This window comes from Gavia stellata, chromosome 1 (genome assembly GCF_030936135.1).
Source record: "Gavia stellata isolate bGavSte3 chromosome 1, bGavSte3.hap2, whole genome shotgun sequence".
Classification (NCBI taxonomy): domain Eukaryota; kingdom Metazoa; phylum Chordata; class Aves; order Gaviiformes; family Gaviidae; genus Gavia; species Gavia stellata.
In genome coordinates, this window is record NC_082594.1 from 33,248,731 (window position 1) to 33,265,623 (window position 16,893).

The 16,893-nt window shown below is 43.0% G+C and overlaps 1 protein-coding gene across 2 annotated transcripts in view; it reads left to right on the forward strand.

The window, feature by feature from the left end:
• The first annotated feature begins 4,533 nt into the window (after window positions 1–4,533).
• Window positions 4,534–16,893, forward strand: part of ENOX1 (ecto-NOX disulfide-thiol exchanger 1) — a 374,261-nt gene continuing 361,901 nt past the window's right edge. For both annotated transcript variants that reach the window (XM_059833157.1, XM_059833238.1), the window contains exon 1: window positions 4,534–4,571. The gene's annotated coding sequence lies outside the window, so the exon portion shown is untranslated. The remainder of the gene's footprint in view (window positions 4,572–16,893) is intronic.

Consider the following 16,893-nt stretch of genomic DNA (forward strand, 5'->3'; position numbering starts at 1 on the left):
TTCAGCCCAGATACGTAGATCTAAGAAATTACCAGCTTGATCTCATCTGCCACTTCAGAGAAGGGTGCAGGAGAGCTGGCTGCATCTGTACAGGAGTGAAGACAATGCAGCTTGTCAGGTGCTATGTTTCAGGAAAGGTGAATTGCAAGAATGAAGGAAAATTTACAAAATAAAGCCAAAGAGGGAGGAACAGTGTGGCAGGAACAGTGTGGCTGTACATCTGCTTTGGAGATCCCCAAGCCCAACTCAGCTTTGCAAAGGTTCCTCAGAATTTAACACTACCAGAGTTGATAGAACTATTTAATTTTTACACCATGTAATGGAGAACACATCTTATTCTTGTATGCCACATTGGACTCTGATGGAAAACAAAATGTTTGTCTTGACAGTTGAGTTGGCATGAGCATTCCCATCAGCTCATGTCTTGCAGAAAATGTCCTGCTAAGTTCAGTGGTTGGCCAAGTCTTGCCTTCTGTGAAGAATATGCCAATATTGGTGCTGATATTGGTGTTTGTTTTTTGCAATGGCTTTTAAAGAGTTGAATCATAGATTACTTCTTGCTCAATTGCTCCATCCATCTTTTTGATATCAAGATATTTATAAATACATATTGATATATTTCTTCCCAGCATTCTGTTTGCAGGCCAGCAAAGCCGACCCATGAAGACAGACACGTGCATATCTTCCAGTACAAGAAATTACATTCTCAATACCAATTCAAGTCTTCTGCTGTGAACTCGAGCACACCGTCGTATGTAGAAGGCAAGGGTTGAAAAAGAAATGAACAAAAATGGCCCATCTGTAGTCACTGGCAAAACTCCCAAGAGAAAGCCAGGAAGAAGAAAGGGAATCAGGAGAATTTTTAAATGCACAATTTCCCCTTTTATCATGCTTCTAGTCCCATTTTCTTGGCTTCTTTTTGTCTTGGTTTGTTGTTGTTTGTCTCTAGCATGTACATTCTCGAGGCTTTATAACACTTCATCTTAAGGGGGAACCTGAAGAACGTATTTTGCCTGTTAATGAATAACCTGAATTTTTTTCATCACCGAAGCCAATCAGAGGCGGGAGATTACAGTCGACGGAGGACTGAGATTTGCATATTAACAGCACAGTTATTGAAGAATAGCTGTCTCGTATTTAGACCAAACTGTGCCCTCCTATTCGCTAGTGCCGGCTGCCAGCCAATGCAGATGAGGGATTCAAAGGTCAGATTTTTAAAATTTTTTTTTTAAGAGAGAACTGTACAGTGCTAATATAAATTAGATAATGAAACCCGTGTGCAGGAAGCCGACTAAGCGGAGCGAACCTGCTTGGCTCCGGCTCTGTGGTGGCACGGCCACTGTGCCTTCTCGTTGGCTCCGATGAGTCTATCCCTGCGTAATGTATCATATTGTGTATATTAATGTTTCGGCTTTACAGTTCTATTTCCATTAGGGGAAGATTGCCTGTGAGCCTCTTAGTGGATAAATAGGAATTTACATCTTTCAGAAATTCTTTTAAAGCTTGCAGGATCCACAGAAGAAGGAATTACACATGACTATTTTTGAAGCTTTAAAAGGTCCAGGGGGCCTAATTGTGCTCTCAGATATGTCTGTGCAGCTCTGATTGAAGTCTTGGGATATAATGCATGCTTATGCGACAGCTAAAATGAGTCCTTTTTTAAATTAAAAAAAAATAATCCTTCAGTTATTAGAAAATTAGACTGTAAAGGCCTCAGGGTCAAGCCAGCAGCTTCCCAAGAGCTATTCAGAATATAACAAAGTGAGGTCTTGGCTGGAACCAGGCGCTGTACTGACCTACAAATAGCAAATAAATGCTGAAAGTGTTAGGGAAGATCAGGCTAAGAAGGTAACACCTTCTTCTGCAGACTTGTGGATACGTGTTTGTGTGCATGCACTTGTCCAGGCAGTTCTGTGGGAGGCAAGGAGGGGACATCCCCCAATTGCCATAATGAAATAACCTTATTAAGTGTTTTCATGCTTCAGTCAGTTATGTTAAACAAGACCAACAGTGGCAGAGATATTTTCTTTTACCTCTGTTTTGCATCAACCAAGGCTTAAGCAACGGTCAAGAGGAGTGTGTTTAAACTGTCTGTGTTGTGGGGTGGGTGGGGGTGTGTGTGTGTGTGTGTGTGTGTGTCTTTCTAAGTACAATTGGATTCAGTGTTAGGAGAAAGACATGAAGCAGCAAATTAACACAGATAAAGGCAACAAACTTAAGAAGTATATTCAGACACTGGAGTTTGTGTGATTTTTTTTAACTAGTCCTTGTTTTCGCAAGCTAATTTACACTACAGGTGAAGTATGAGTTGTGCATGAACTTCCCCGCAAGTTTTCCGCGTGCTTTTTAAAAGGTACTTGCTTAAGAACGAACAGGCTTAGGGCCTGTGCTTTAAAAGACTGAAAATATGTGTCTTACCTTAAATAACATAGAAAAGGATGCCTAAGTTATAATTACGTCTTACTTTCATCAGCGCTACATTTAACAGAAATGCCTCCAGCAACTTTTCCTTTATTCAGCTATCTGTATTGCCACTAAAAAGCAAAGCAAGAACCAGTCAGGAAATAAGTAATTGACATCTGTACAGCTGGGCCAAGAGTGGCTTCTGCTCCTCATCCGAGGTAGTTAACACTTACCTAAACCAGTGCATTAATTTCCGTGTTTTGTCCTCCACATGTGTGTCCTTGTATTGCTCGGTATAATTTCTGTCAGTATTATTTGTTGTCACTTCTCCGATTGAAGCTGTGACACTAACCCTGCCAGCCAAGGGAAAAAAGCTGCACACAGAGGCAACACAAGCCAGTATTGTTTAAATCAGATGAGACCAGTGGTGTGGAAATTGCTTCTGTTGCATAAGTGTGCTTGCTGGTAAACCCAGACCGATGGGCTGGTGAGCATATATAATTAGCCCAACACCTGTGGATGTAATTCAGTACTGCTTTGGTGAAAGAAGTAGTGTGGAAAAAAAGAGGCATGAGATTTTTCTATCATATCTTCTTCCTACCACTAGAAATCATAGCTGCCGCATGCAATATTTAATATTTGATGTTAGTTTCCACCTTTCAGCCACAGCTACTTTTCACTTACCAACTAATCATCACCTAGAAGTGTGCTGAAACGTATTATACATGGGCATACAAAGGCTTTCTCCAGCACTAAATCACAACTGTCTCTTACAGCAGCCCTTCATGGTAATTCAGGCCAGGAGAAGAACAGGCTTTTCCCGTTCAAACAGCAGGAAGAGTTCGGATTAGCAAGGCCCTTCTGTGGGAGCCGAGATGCAGCCACGAAAGCCTTCGTTAACTCTCTGCTCAGACGAGGTGTTCTGCGACATCTCTAGGAGCAGCGCTTGGCTTTGGGGAAGCACTCTTTGCCGCCAGCCCCTCTGGGCCCAGTGCCTTGTCCTGGGAAGAGCTGTCCTTGGCCACCTGCCCCATGGCTTCGCAGAGGAAAGGTGAGGTCAGGTGCTCTTGCCACACTTGATGTTTGTCTCCTGCCTGGGAGATGAATAAGCAAAAAAATCAAACCCTGTAGCAAGGGTTTCCCCTGACGGGTGCTGGTTTTAAGCCACGGCTAACCGGGAGGCGTGAGCCTCTGCAGGTGAGACATGCAACTACTTCTTACGGGAGGATTTCAACAGGAAGCACCCATTCCATCGGATGGGGTGTAGCTCCCAAAGCTGCAAAGGGTGCTGTGAACAGCGGCCGGGTGTGGTTGAGCGGAGGCCTCGGGGAAAACTTGGGGCAGGATGCTCTGCCGGGGGTGCCTGGAGTGCTCCCGGCTTGTAGGGCGTCCGCCGGCGCCCGCTCCAGGGGCCGCAGCCGGGCGGAGTGGGGCGCCTGGCCCAGCTGCCGCCTCCTCGGCGGGGCCACTGCCCCCAGAACGCCGTGACGCCCCGCGGCTGCTCCCGCCGCCGGGCTGTGCGCTCCCCGCCCTCCTCGCCGCCCCTCTCCCCCTTCCTCCTCCTCCGGGAGCCTTTGCCTCCCCTGCACACCTGCCTTGCCGTTTGTCGGCGGCTTTGCTAGCAGCGGAGAATTTTCCCTCGGTCCCTTGCAGCATCCCTCCCCGGCACACACACACCCCCCCACACACTCACACACACGCCCGCACGCACACGCACACACAGACAGGCAGAGGCACCGCGCTGCCTGTGCATCGGCGGCCGCCGCCTCTCCGGCACCCCGCTCCGCCGGCCCCGCGCTCTCCGCCGCCGCGGGGCGTCCTCCGCCTGCTGCAGCGACGCCGGGCCCGGCAGCCGCCGAAGGGGGGCGGTGGCGGCTCCCGCTGCTCCGCGGCCCCGCACCGGCAGCCGGTAGGTACGGCGGTCCCGCGGCAGCAGCCCGCCCCGGGCGGCTCCCGGCGGAGGAGGCCGGGGAGGCGCTGCGGAGGGACGGGGCGGGGAGGGAGGGAGGGAGGGAGGGGAGGGCGGCGGGAGCAGGGCGAGACGCGCTGCCCCGGCCCCGCCGCAGCCCCGCCGGCGGCGCCCGCCTCGCCCGGCTCCGGCTCCGCTCCCCCGGCGCAGCGGGGCTGTGCGCCGCTGCCCGCCGCACCCCCGGCACTGGCTCTCCCCGGTGAGTGAGAAAGTTTGCTCTCCTGGGCGCCCGGTTTTTGTTGTTGTTTGGGGTCCGCCCGTTTAGGGTGGGTTTTTATTTCCCCATTCCCGCTAGTGGGCTATTTATTTATTTATTTTGGTTTTCTTCTCTCTCTCTTTTTTTTTTTTTTAATTGCAGTTGCTGCTGCAGCGGCGGGGAGGACGGGGCTCCCGCACCCGCCGCTGCCCCCGCCGGGGAGAGCCCCGCCGCGCCGGGCACCCTCCCCCGGGGCACAGGCGTGGGCCGGCGCAGCGCACCCCGGGGTCCCTCCCGCTTGCAAACCCCGCTCACCCCCCGAGAGCTAGGTAGCTGCAGATGCGAGGTCCCCGGCAGCACCCCAGTTTGCAGAACAGTTTTCGATGGCCGCTCGGGAGGTGACTGTCCCATCCCTCTCCTCCTCTTTCCCCCCCTTCCTTCAGTGAGCGCTTTAAAACAGGTTCCAGCGAAGCTGTACGTGAGAGGATCTCGGTGTGCGACCGGTGAGGGACAGGGGAACCGCTGGGCACCGTTTTGTAACTAGCAATGTTATTGTAGTGGGTTACCAGCGGGGGAATAGCCGTATCCTACCCTGGCGAAGAGTGGGATTGGTTGTGGGTCGTGTCCATCCCTCGCTGCTTTGATCTAATCGCTAGAAGTAGCTTGCTGTTGTCTGAGGTAGAAAAAGCTCTCTTGCATTTTAGTCTCTTATTCTTTAATTCTAAACGTGTTTTTATTGAGGGCTCCTGGTTTCTGAGAGGAAGGCAAAAGGTTGAATAAATCCATCTCTGGGCAGGAGAGGCAAGAAGCTCTCAGATCCTTCCCGTGAATTGTGTATTTTCTATGTTCTGTGTTATTACTTTTTTTTTTTCTCACTGGAAGTTCTGCTGTAATATGTCAAAAGCTTTGATGTCTTTTGCAATGTACCTCATTTTTTTTTCTCAAATTTAAAATGGAATGATAAAATGCATAGACATTAATAAATAAGTTGAAAGGACTTTGAAATAGTGCATGGTGTGAAATTGTAGATATACATAAAAGAGTAATAACTACTCTGCAGGTTTTATTTAAAACCTTTTTCTCTGTGGCTTTGTGCTGAAATCTCTTCACCTGACTTTCAGCTTTTAAGTATGATTGTTTTTTGCTGTTGAGGTCTCCTGTTGTGTTGTGGGGATGCCTTGATAGGGACCCACATTTGTCTGGTTGTAATAATCTTTTAATCTCTCACTTTACAAAGACTTGCCACTGTAAAAAATACGTGAAATTTGCTATTGTGGCTTTAAATTTTAGATCTCTTTTCATGATGCCTTTATTTGTTTATTTATTTATCTATCTACTTATTTATTTATTTATGTTACAACTGAAGGGGGGAGGGGGAGGAGGAGAGTAAGGAATTGTCTCTGACTCTTCTATCTGTCCAAATGTGAAAAAAAAATGATTACATGAAGGAATTGAGGCACTGAAACAACCCTGAGCTGAATTCCAAGAACAAAAACGACTCCGGCGTGTATGCTCGCCTGCACCAGGCGTTCTGCAGCATGTGGTATTTACAGAACTTGCAGCGTACAGTAGCTGTCCAGTAGTAAGAGAATGTTTTGTATCCTCAGAAGCAAGAGAGTCTTTGACAAGTCGGCAAAACTATAGATACAGTCGAGGAACGCCGATACACGTGTGAGTGCCTGTGTATATAAATATCACCAGACTGCTTAAGTTCTTTTTTCTCAGGATAGTTTGTCTTCCTCGACCTGGACTATATACATCCTTTTGTAGCATTTAGAAGCATTGTTTACTGTTCCTCTCTGTGTGCATGTGTTTTAATGTTAGTCTTAATCTCTCTGTAAAATATAACATAATCTGGTAATAGATTTAGAAGACTCTATTGCCAGGCAAACCAGGCAATAGATCATGAAATCAGACAATAGTATTTTGTTTCCTAGCAACCCCCTACTGCGAACAGAAAACAAAACGATGGTGGATGCTTCCACATCATGATAGCTGTATGTACCTACTACCCCCAAGTAGTAGGTACAGAACTACTAATTGTGCAGTGAGATTTGCTCCTATTTGTTTCAGCTGCTTTATTAGTATTTTCCTTTTGTGAGAAATGGATTTACTGGGGTAAGTGCAGTTAAATGGTTAAAATTTCACTCTGCTCTCCTAGCTTGATAACAATGTCTGTTAGAATGAAGAGGGCACAAAATTAAGTAGTAGCTGTAGAATTTTTGCCAATAAGAGTGATTTGAAATACCCTGTTCTTATTGCTGGACCATTTCTAAATCTATGCTATTACAGACCCTTGAAAATCAGATTTATCATCTCCTGTATCCAGTATGTAATATCTTTTTGGACTGTGTCTCATTAGTCATCCTTTAGCTTTGTGTTTTAGAACTACATGTGGTAAATGTATTAAAAGAAAAATCCTCTGCCGCTCACAGGAATGGGAAGTAAAATCCTAAGTGCTGCTTTGCCATGTTTGCATTCTTGGTACCCAGTTCTCCCCTTCCAAAGAGCTAGAGCTATCACAGTGCAACAGGATCGGGTCCTAAGCCATGATCTTTCTAACAGTGCTTTTGATAATGCAGTAATTCCCTTAAAGTGTCTGAGCATTGAAATGGCATCTCGACCCTGGACCAGTCTCGGATGCACTTTGTGCACTGCCATCTATCTGAAAAAATCCACTAGTGCAAGCTGTGGATCTAACCCAGTGTCTGTGCTTGCTGCCTGTCGGGTTTCAGCCTTCCAGCAGGTGTTAGTGCTTCGAAGGCTGCTGGAGATGCTGAACTGCAGTAGGGAAAGGAGGTGAGTAGGCACAGATGAGTAGTTGTATGTACAATGCAGCAGAGGGGTTTCTATGCTTTTGTCTCTTTGCCACCTTTCCTTCCTTTATAGGAGAAAGTGGCAAAAAGTTGTTCACAGACTTTTACCTACAAGTCTTCGCTATCCAGCGATATTTACATCCATCACACTGTAAATAAACACAGTGGTAGTTTTCCTATTGGTTGCACCAGCGAATCTGTGACAAGTGAAGGTATTATTTCCATCTGGGAAATTATAAAGTCACAAGAAAAATTTGCTGTGGGGAAGACGGCAAACTTAATCATGTATGCATTATTAAACAACAGTACTTGTGCTAAGCGCGGGAATGGTGTTCTCTGAGTGACTTTGGGGTTCACAGCGTTATTTAACAGATCCAATATGCATCATGTAGAATTTATTTATATTGCCTGTAGGTATTTTTCTGGCTCATCTCAAGTACTGAGGTACGAAATTATTACAACAGATGCCACTTCAATAAAAAGATGGAAGAGGAATGGTCAGGGAATACTATAATTCTGATAAATATCGATAAGCAGCTACTTTCTTGTCTATATTTGAAATCACGCATTTTAGTGCCATAGCATGTGTGGATGGTTTAGTTTAGAACATGTTAATTGAATTTTGGAAGGCTTTATGAGTTGAGAGGAAGTAGTCATTTTCCAATTTTTCTTCTCCGTTTCTTTCTCAGATGGCACTCCTCCCAAACCTCGAATCTTACAATTGGGTAGTCCGCAGATTAAGCTTGGTATGGCTGCCTAATTGCAGTCTCCGCTTAGCCTCTGCCTGTGTTTACCAGGCAGCAGAATGAGGGAAGGCAAAGAAAACAAAAAGTACAAACAAAAAACAAGGGGGAGAGAAAGGTCATGAAGTAGTCTGTGTGTAAACAATGGAAGAGATTTTGGAAGTGATTTTAAATACCCTCCACAAAATTCCCATTATGCCAACTGAATTTGTTTCTGGTGATGAATGTAAAATCTTACATCTGCTGTCATGTGGGTTGGTGACTGATGGAAATAGTCAACCTATGACCAAAACCAAAGACTAGTACCTTCTTCTGCCTTCTCCCCCTAAAAATCCATCTTTTGTGGAACAGTGAGTTAAGTCCATTGCATTTAGGGGCATTTGGTAGATAGGAATGAAGAAATGGACAGCTTTGTTCTCTCCGTTTAACTACACAATGATGGTTGTGGCTAATGAGCTACTGGGGAATGTGCTGCATATCTTACTGAGATACACATGCTTTTCCAAATTTTTCACAGGGCTGCTTTTTTTTTTTTTTGTTAAAGATGGTACTGCAGTAACAAGCATATAGAGTTACTTACTGCATGTTTAAACCCTATAGGCTTAATGATTACTGTGCTGTTGCATATTTACTTAGGTATTTATTTCCTTTTCTTATTTTAAGAAAGGAACAAAAGCATGATGTCAATTTTGGACTCTCTTGAAGCTTCATTTTTAAATCCCGTAACATAAAAGCATTGAGCTGTCAATTCTTGCCAAATATGGAAAATAAACCATCCAAGTGATTACAGAAACTGAAGATTTGGTTCAGCAAAGCACTGACTTGCATGCCTAACTTTTTTTTTTTAATGTATGCTTAAGCTCATCTCTGCTTGCCGAGATCAACTGGATTTAAGCATGTGGTTAAACTTAGGCATGTAATTGAATGCTTTGTTGAATAGGGGCCTTGAGCAAAACCTATAACTTCTGAAACATCTTTGCTTTGGAGTAAACAGAACTTCAGGAGAATTCCTACAGGACAGTATAGTGAAGGGAACAAATTTGGGGAAAAGGCAAGTTCAGAGGGCAAAGGGTATCAAATCGGGAACTTACTGATGAGTAATAGCGATGCTGGAAGGGATCTAGAATTAAGACTCAGAAGGAAGTAATACGTGAGTCTGCAGTGTGACTTGATTACGGAACAGCATGGTTTGTGCTTGAGCTGACAAGAAAAGGTACCACGTCCATGAATAAAGAGGTGGGATTCCCTTTTTATAAGAATCTGCCGTGAACGTATGTGAAAACTCTGAATATCATATCAACAGGAAGGTATTGACAATTTGAGTGAAGCTCAAAGAGAAGCAACAAAATACTTGGGTGTCTGGAGGAACTAGCTTGAGGGGAAATACTCAGAAATAGACATATTTCTAGGCTGGCACTATATATGCGGAGATAGATTACCTACATGTAGATATTTGAAATGTAATCAAAGGAATCTGATTTTTTTGGTGCATTATGGGAGAGAATACCTAGGACTACGTGGAAAAATCAAGGAAATAAAAGTTTAAGATGAATTCTGGGCAAAAACTTAATGACAGAAAAACGTATTGGAGCCAATATTAGTTCAGGTGTAGTGAGAGCCCCCCATGCCTCTCCAGACATTTAAAATAAGAGTAGGCAGGTCTCTAGCAAATGTTCTGGAGGAGGCAAATCTGCGTTTTCAAGGAGATGGGGTGTTAGATCTAACAGCCCTTTTTCATGTCTCTGTTTCGTTCTAGTTTCAGCTGAAGGTTACAAGAGAAAGTAGGTCAGATACTGGGCCAACCATCCTTGACTTGATTTTTCTCAAACTGGAATGTTCGTACTTTGGCCAAGCAGTTTCCAGTGCCAAGACAGTTGGGATTTACACTTTTATAAATGCATAACTCAGAACAGGGTCATCATATGGGCTCAGGTTGAGTCAATGCTGGGATGGTGGATGTGCAAGGTTCGGCTACAGTAGATTTTTTTAGTAAACAGCTCTGGTTTATTCATTTGTTTGTTTTCCCTTTTGAAAACAATGAGCATCCCGGAGTGGTGTAGAGGCCACAGAGGTGACAGGTTCTTGTTTTTTTGACAGTTTTTGCAGCATTTTGTGTGATCATCTAAGAAAGCTTGCTGCCATCAGGTAGCAATGATGGATAGCAGGTACTACTGCTTCCTTCCTGTCCCCCCCCATCATGATGCCCTGATCTCGTAACAGCTGTCTCCTGTGATCTGGCTAGTCTGTGTGCAGTGCAAGTCCTGATGACTACTGCCATCAGTGGTGTGTTTTCTGGAAGAGGCTGAGAGAGGAGGAGAGACATAGGGATCATCTTTGCCAGGGTGCATTGCTTTAAATGTCTCCCTCATCCATGTAGTAGAAGACTTAGCCAGGAAAGATGCAGGTTCAAGGTGTAATGGCAGTTTTCTTGAGGAACCCTTGCCTGGAATGATGTTATTACACTGGTTTCTTGCAATTCATTTTCCTCGAAGCAACTATTCAGAAAAAAAAATCATTGTGCAGGCTGATATCATCAGGGAATGTTTTCCAACAGCCATGCCAATTGCAGGGAGGGAGGTGGATTTGCTTCTGCCATGCTTTGTAGATACCTGACAGCCAGCTGTTTAAACAAGGCCTGTTTTGGTAACCATAAGGTAAAAACAAGTGATTCGGAATAACCCTTCCTTATATGTTAATGATTAAAACAGTGATCTTGCAGTAGTACCACACACAAGGGAAAGCTGACCTGGGGTGGAGCTGGTTGGTGAGACTGACCTTTGGTTTAAGTACTTGATGGTGCAAGAAAGGGGTGTTTTGAAGTTGTGGAAGCCAGGTTTAGGTCTTCTGTGTGCAGAATAAGATGGAAAAAGTTGGTCTATTAAAAAACAGTACACTCCCAATACACCCCAGGTGACTGCTTAAAAACAAATCATCTGACAGGTAAGCCAGGTTCAGCCCTTGCTGGTGTTCATCTCTGGGAGCTGGTTGATGATGTTGGTGATGGAGGTCTGAGAAGATGTTGAATGAAGCGGGAGGAAGGGGTTTTTTTTAGGCAGAACATATGGATTAAGACTGAAGTTGTTGCCAATGCGTTGCGCATTATTAGAGAGATGGATATTGATGGGTGGATATTTGATGGGTGGATAATTTGTTGATGGATGGATAAGGTAGATAAAAAGAACCCATACTATTGAGTGGATCAAGCTTGGTAGCTGCTGGCAATGAAATTGGGTAGATTGGTTTACTTAGGATTACTTCTGTATGTTAATAACGCTCTTCTGTGTAAGTATGTCTAAGATCAGACTGGTTGGATGGAATCCCTGAGACTGAAAGATACCATGTAAATGTAAGCTTATTATTCTGTCGCCCTTGCAGGGAGAAGATAGGTCAACAACAATCTTAATTACAATTTGTTTCTGTTAATAGATCTTTATTTTTAGAGTTAAGTTAAATGAGGCTTTAAATCATTTTTATACAGGTACTTTTAACATATTGTTAGCATTTAGGATGTGGGGTTTGGTATACTAGGTCTCATCAATACATGACGAGGAACAGTTCCTCCATGTGGATAACATAGAACTATTTTGGTATGACAGGTTGGCTTTACGTAGATTTTAAAGGGCTCTCCCCTACACGCAGTGTAAAAATGTTTCAGAACATAACAGCTCTGCCTAGGGTAGAACATAGGGAGGGTTTAATGGTATTTTTTACAACTTTTTGGACTCACCCATACCTGTTAGGAAGCATTTTGTCAGGGAAGCAAAGAAGAAATTAAATAGAAGTAGCTGATAAAGGCGTGGGGTGAATTTAGGAAGGTGGAATAAGCTGCCCAGGGAAGTGGTGGAGTCACCATCACTGGAGGTGTTCAAGGAATGTGTGGATGAGGCATTGTGGGGCATGGTTTAGTGGGCATGGTGGTGGTTGGACTTGATGATCTTACAGGTCTTTTCCAACCTTAGTAATTCTGTGATTCTGTAATAACCAGAATGAGAGCATGCTCTTAGAACGGGCACCGGTACTTGTGCCCGTACAAGAAGTATTTCAGCGATGACAAATGAGTTTGTTTCATCTGAAAGTAGCGGATTGCTTCTTAATATTTTGCTGGTCTGACATTCTATGAAATTGTGTTATATCCTAATTCAGTGGCTCCTCTGTATATAGAATAAGAGCTTGCTATTTTCTACCAAGTGAAGCAATTCCCTCTCATTCTGCAGTGGTAGAGGCCTGTATTTTGGTGGCAAAGACCCATGGATGAATCTCTTCTGATGACTTACGATGGATGCTGGCATTACTTCAACACTGACTCACAAGAAAGAGTTGCATTTACCCAATAAGTGATCTACTTAGTTTATTTAGAGTTTTCCTCGGAGGTGTGACCCTTGCTTAGCAGTGAAATCTGCTGAGATCACAGCCCAGGGTAGTATGGTTATAGATGCATCAAGAAAGTATACGTTTATGATTCTCGGTTGGCAGATAAGGATGATGGGCACCTGAATGTGAACAAGCACTCTCCGTGGATTTACTAGCTGTAAATGGGTGGTCTATTCATGCATCCTCATGCCTTCTCTACACATGCACACCTGTTTTCCACTGTCTTCATGTAGAGCATTAACGGAGGTGTTGGTGGCGGGCTGTTACACGTGAAAGCTGAAGACTCAAAGGTCCTGGAAAGTATGTTTGATTTAGAATCTTCTTTATGTTGCCTTCCCATTAGCTGGCCTAAAATGAGCATCTCTTAGGTTAATTTCATTTTAGCAAATGAAGGCACCCTTGGCCAGTTTTTTGGTTCAAGGTTGTTCATACCTTAACAGTAAGAGGAAATACTATTTATGCTGATGACTCTTTTTCTGCAATGTAATCTCCCATTTTGTATGAACCAGCTAGCCATTACCATTTTATTTTATTGACAGCCTGTGAGAGAGCACACGTTTTCAGTTCTCAGAGCGAGCTGGGCTAAACTTGAGCTCATACACTCCAGGTGAAAGCCTTGGTGTATTGTTGCCAATCTACTTAGCTATCCAGTTTCTTGCCAATTCTGTAAGGTTAATACTATTACAGAAAAACACGTGAAAACAGGTGTGGTGTGAATGTCATTAGTTGGGTTTTGCAGTTTTATTTTTCATGATGCGTTTGTTTAACTTCTGTATCATTTTGCAGAACATACATAATGTGTAGTTTATATTGTTTTCTTTGTAAAATAGAAGGCAGCTGTAATTTCAGCCTGGGAAGGAAACTATTAACATTTTTTAAAAGTGAAAGGCTGAAAAATTGGAATTTCTTTTTAAGTTTCTTGGAAAATATTAAGGGAGATTATGTAACTGCATAAAGTCTCTGGGGAAAAGGAAGGAGAAGGCTTGCTGATAATGAAAGAATGGAGTAGCTGCTTAATGTAATCCGCCCTCCATGGATAGTGATGAGAAGCAAGAGAATGGAGAACTGCACGGTCAGAGCAGGCTTCATTTGTTCAAATCTGGAAGTAGGCAGCACATCTGACAGGGCAGCTTTGTATAAGGCCAGCTTGTCAGTCTCACACCTAGGTTTGCCTTTTCCCTAGTAACAAAGTTGATTCTGTTTGGTACTATATACTACAAATAGAATAGAAATGATAAAAGTAACAATTTTCAGGCTCATCTTGCCTAAGAATAAAGGGAGTAGTGTGAAGTGAGTCAGTCAACCCACTGTAATCAAACAATTCTTCTATACCTAAAGTATAAATGTTGCATGAGTAGCTAGACAGAAAAGACTAGTGGTCATCTTGAAATCATGCAGAAAATCTATTTCTTTTGGTTCTTCAATGTCGGACAGACTGCCAGATGAAACTGAATATTGAATTGAAAGCAGAAGATTGAATTTGATAATCCTGAAGATAACATGCTTTGACAACGCTGTCATCATTGAAATATAGCTGTGATGACCACTGAAGTCACTGTTCTAGTTGTTTCAGTGGCTCTTCAATGTTGTTTTGTTCTAGAGGAATTGGTTTGTCTTTGTTATCAGGGAGGACAAAGAGCAATAGCCGCTCCTGTCTTAAACACTAGGAAAATTAAGACTTCAATGGTGAGAAACTTCCTTTTGTGCTAACATTGCTGTCAGCATAACACAAAATGAACACTATACAGTGAGATGTAAGCCTGTGTATGCTACCCTTTTAAAGACATTTAAATTCACTAGTTTGCTGTTAAATGGATGAAGGAAAAGGGAAATGCAGAACTAAAACCCCAAACCTAAAATAAACAGCACTTCTCAAACTCACTGAGCCACCTTGCATTAATAGAAGTGTTCAGAGAATGGCTGTAAGCATCCGTGCAAGGAAAAATGCAGGCCTTTGTAACGCTCTCAGCTATGTCTCTAAGGGATGCCATGGGATGACTGTACAACAAGGAGGTGTTCTGTAAGTGCCTGAGGAGCAAGCGCAGTAGTGGCAGAGACAAATTGGAATGAGAACTTCTGAAGTAGGTTTGACCTGATGCTGAGATCATCTTGGTGAGAAAGAACCATCTGTGTAATTAGGAGTTGGCTGGAAAAAAGTGTATCTATGCTCCCTTACTTCAGTTACTCTTGGACATCCTCTGAGGAAGATCTTATCTTTATTTTTGCCTCTGCTCTGTGGTCCTTAATAATGCAAGTTTATTTAAACTGAAATTGAACGCAACTTTTGTAAAAGATTTTTGTACAGCAAGATACTCCCCAGAGATTCGGTAATCTTAGGAAGGCAACTAATGATGGTTTCAGAAGGATTTTGACCAGCTACAGCCTGATGATGCTCCAGTTCAAGTGGAAACTTTCTTCCTCTAACTTGCAAATAAATAACACCAAGTATTTGAGAAAAATACTGAGGGAGGAGGCCTCAACAGCTCTAGAAACTGAATGACAAGATCAATGCTTTGAATGAGGATGTAGAACAGGAAGAATCTGACATACAAGGGAAAAAAAAATCTACAATGCCCACAGTGAGTAGAGTAAAAGTAACAGGCTGAATATGTCGCAAGAAATAACAAGTTTAGGAAAATTTTTCTAGTGGTAAGGATGCAGAGGGGTCCTGGAATGGATTGTGTGAACATTGTGTGGCCTTTACCAATTGAAGTCTTCAGAGAATATGGTAGATATAACTGTGTTGTCTTTAAAGGATGCAACTGATCCTGTTGCATAGTTGTTTCCAGTTCTATTTGTCTGCAATTCTCACCAAGTCTTACAGTGAGTGGGATAAAAGGAAGTTGGACAGTCAGAAGGAGCATGGTTTCATAACTTAAACTGAAATCCAGATGATCGGTCTGTTATCCCTGTTTGTGTCAGAACAGTGGACTATGTAGCAGTCAAGTTATAGGAGACACTGGCAGTTGAACATGGATGTTTCAGGCTTGAAAAATCTTTTCTTCCCTGCCCATCTCAATGTAGAGCATTTTGCCATGTTGCACTGTTAGTCTTGAAACACATTGATAAATTCACTTTTTCATGCATGATCCCTTGCTAACGCAACTTGAGATTCAGCCCTGGCTGGTGCAGAAGCATCATAAAGCATAGGCAGAGAGAAAACTAATCTGTCTTCAAAAAGCTTATGTAGGCATATCCCAAGTTGTTAAAGCACAACTAGAAACAGACTAAAAGAATGGTAGTCCAGACTGTTCAAAGACTTATGACTCAGCTACGGCATTTTTGTGTATTTTATTTAGAGTTGCATGCTTTCGGTTTTGGACCATGTTGGAGGAATAATCGTGTTGCAAAATGAATTCGGTAGTATGTGGTTTGTGTTTTAGCTAGTAAAAGCTTTATGGACTTCTTGCAGTATTTCCAGTGGCTGTCTTCGGTCAGAGGAAGAAAGTTGCCTGAGTTCTGGGAAACCTGTGGGGAAAAGACTGAGTAATGGACCCCAGTTTCGGCTTTTCTCCAGATGCTCACTCCATAGCTAGTAGCAAATGTAGCATGTAGACCAATAAAAATAACATAATACATTAGGAGTACCAGAATACAACTTCTTTTGGCAGAGAATTTTGAACTCTCCTAGGAAAAAGTTGGTTCCTGTGCATTATGTGTTGATGGAGATTGTGTCCTTTTTACATGAGTAATGAGTCAAATGTTCTTTTAAGATGTATGGGGCCAGATTCTGATCTCAGTGATTTAAATTTTGAGTAATTCAAGAGATATTAATGAGTTACACTACAATAACAGATTACAATCTGGTTCTTAATCCGTAGGATTTTAATACAGTTATAAAATGACTATTCATCTTCATTTTCTAAATGTGTAGCAAGTTACTTAGTTAATCCAATATTGTCTTCATTCTGGAGGAGGCTGTTTAACTTGAATTTCATTGTCAAATACCATACAGACAAGCTCGTGTGGTGGTAACATTAACTAATGATAGAGTTATCCAGATATACAGTTCTATCATTAACTTGAATTACAGTGTAGCTCCAATTGTTTTCAGTAGAGAAAGACCACATCGCTGAAAGGAAGAAAGCACGCTATTTTTGCAGTCACTATGCAATTAACTCATATAACCTCTGTGCTCGTCATGCTTTGTATAAGATCCAGGGTGACCAACTGTAGGTCACTTATATGAGAACAAAGACCCTGGGGCTGAGAGGCAGTTTATTAAGATAATACTGTGGTGTGAAGATCAACTGTCACAGCAGTTGCCAATGAAAGTGTGTCTGTATTTACTGCGTACTTGGAGTAAATAAGAGTTGCCTGAGTTGGGATGTTTTGAATACTGAAGAATGGGGAGAATAACCAGGTAAATGGTGGTGGTGTGGGCATGCAGCCAAC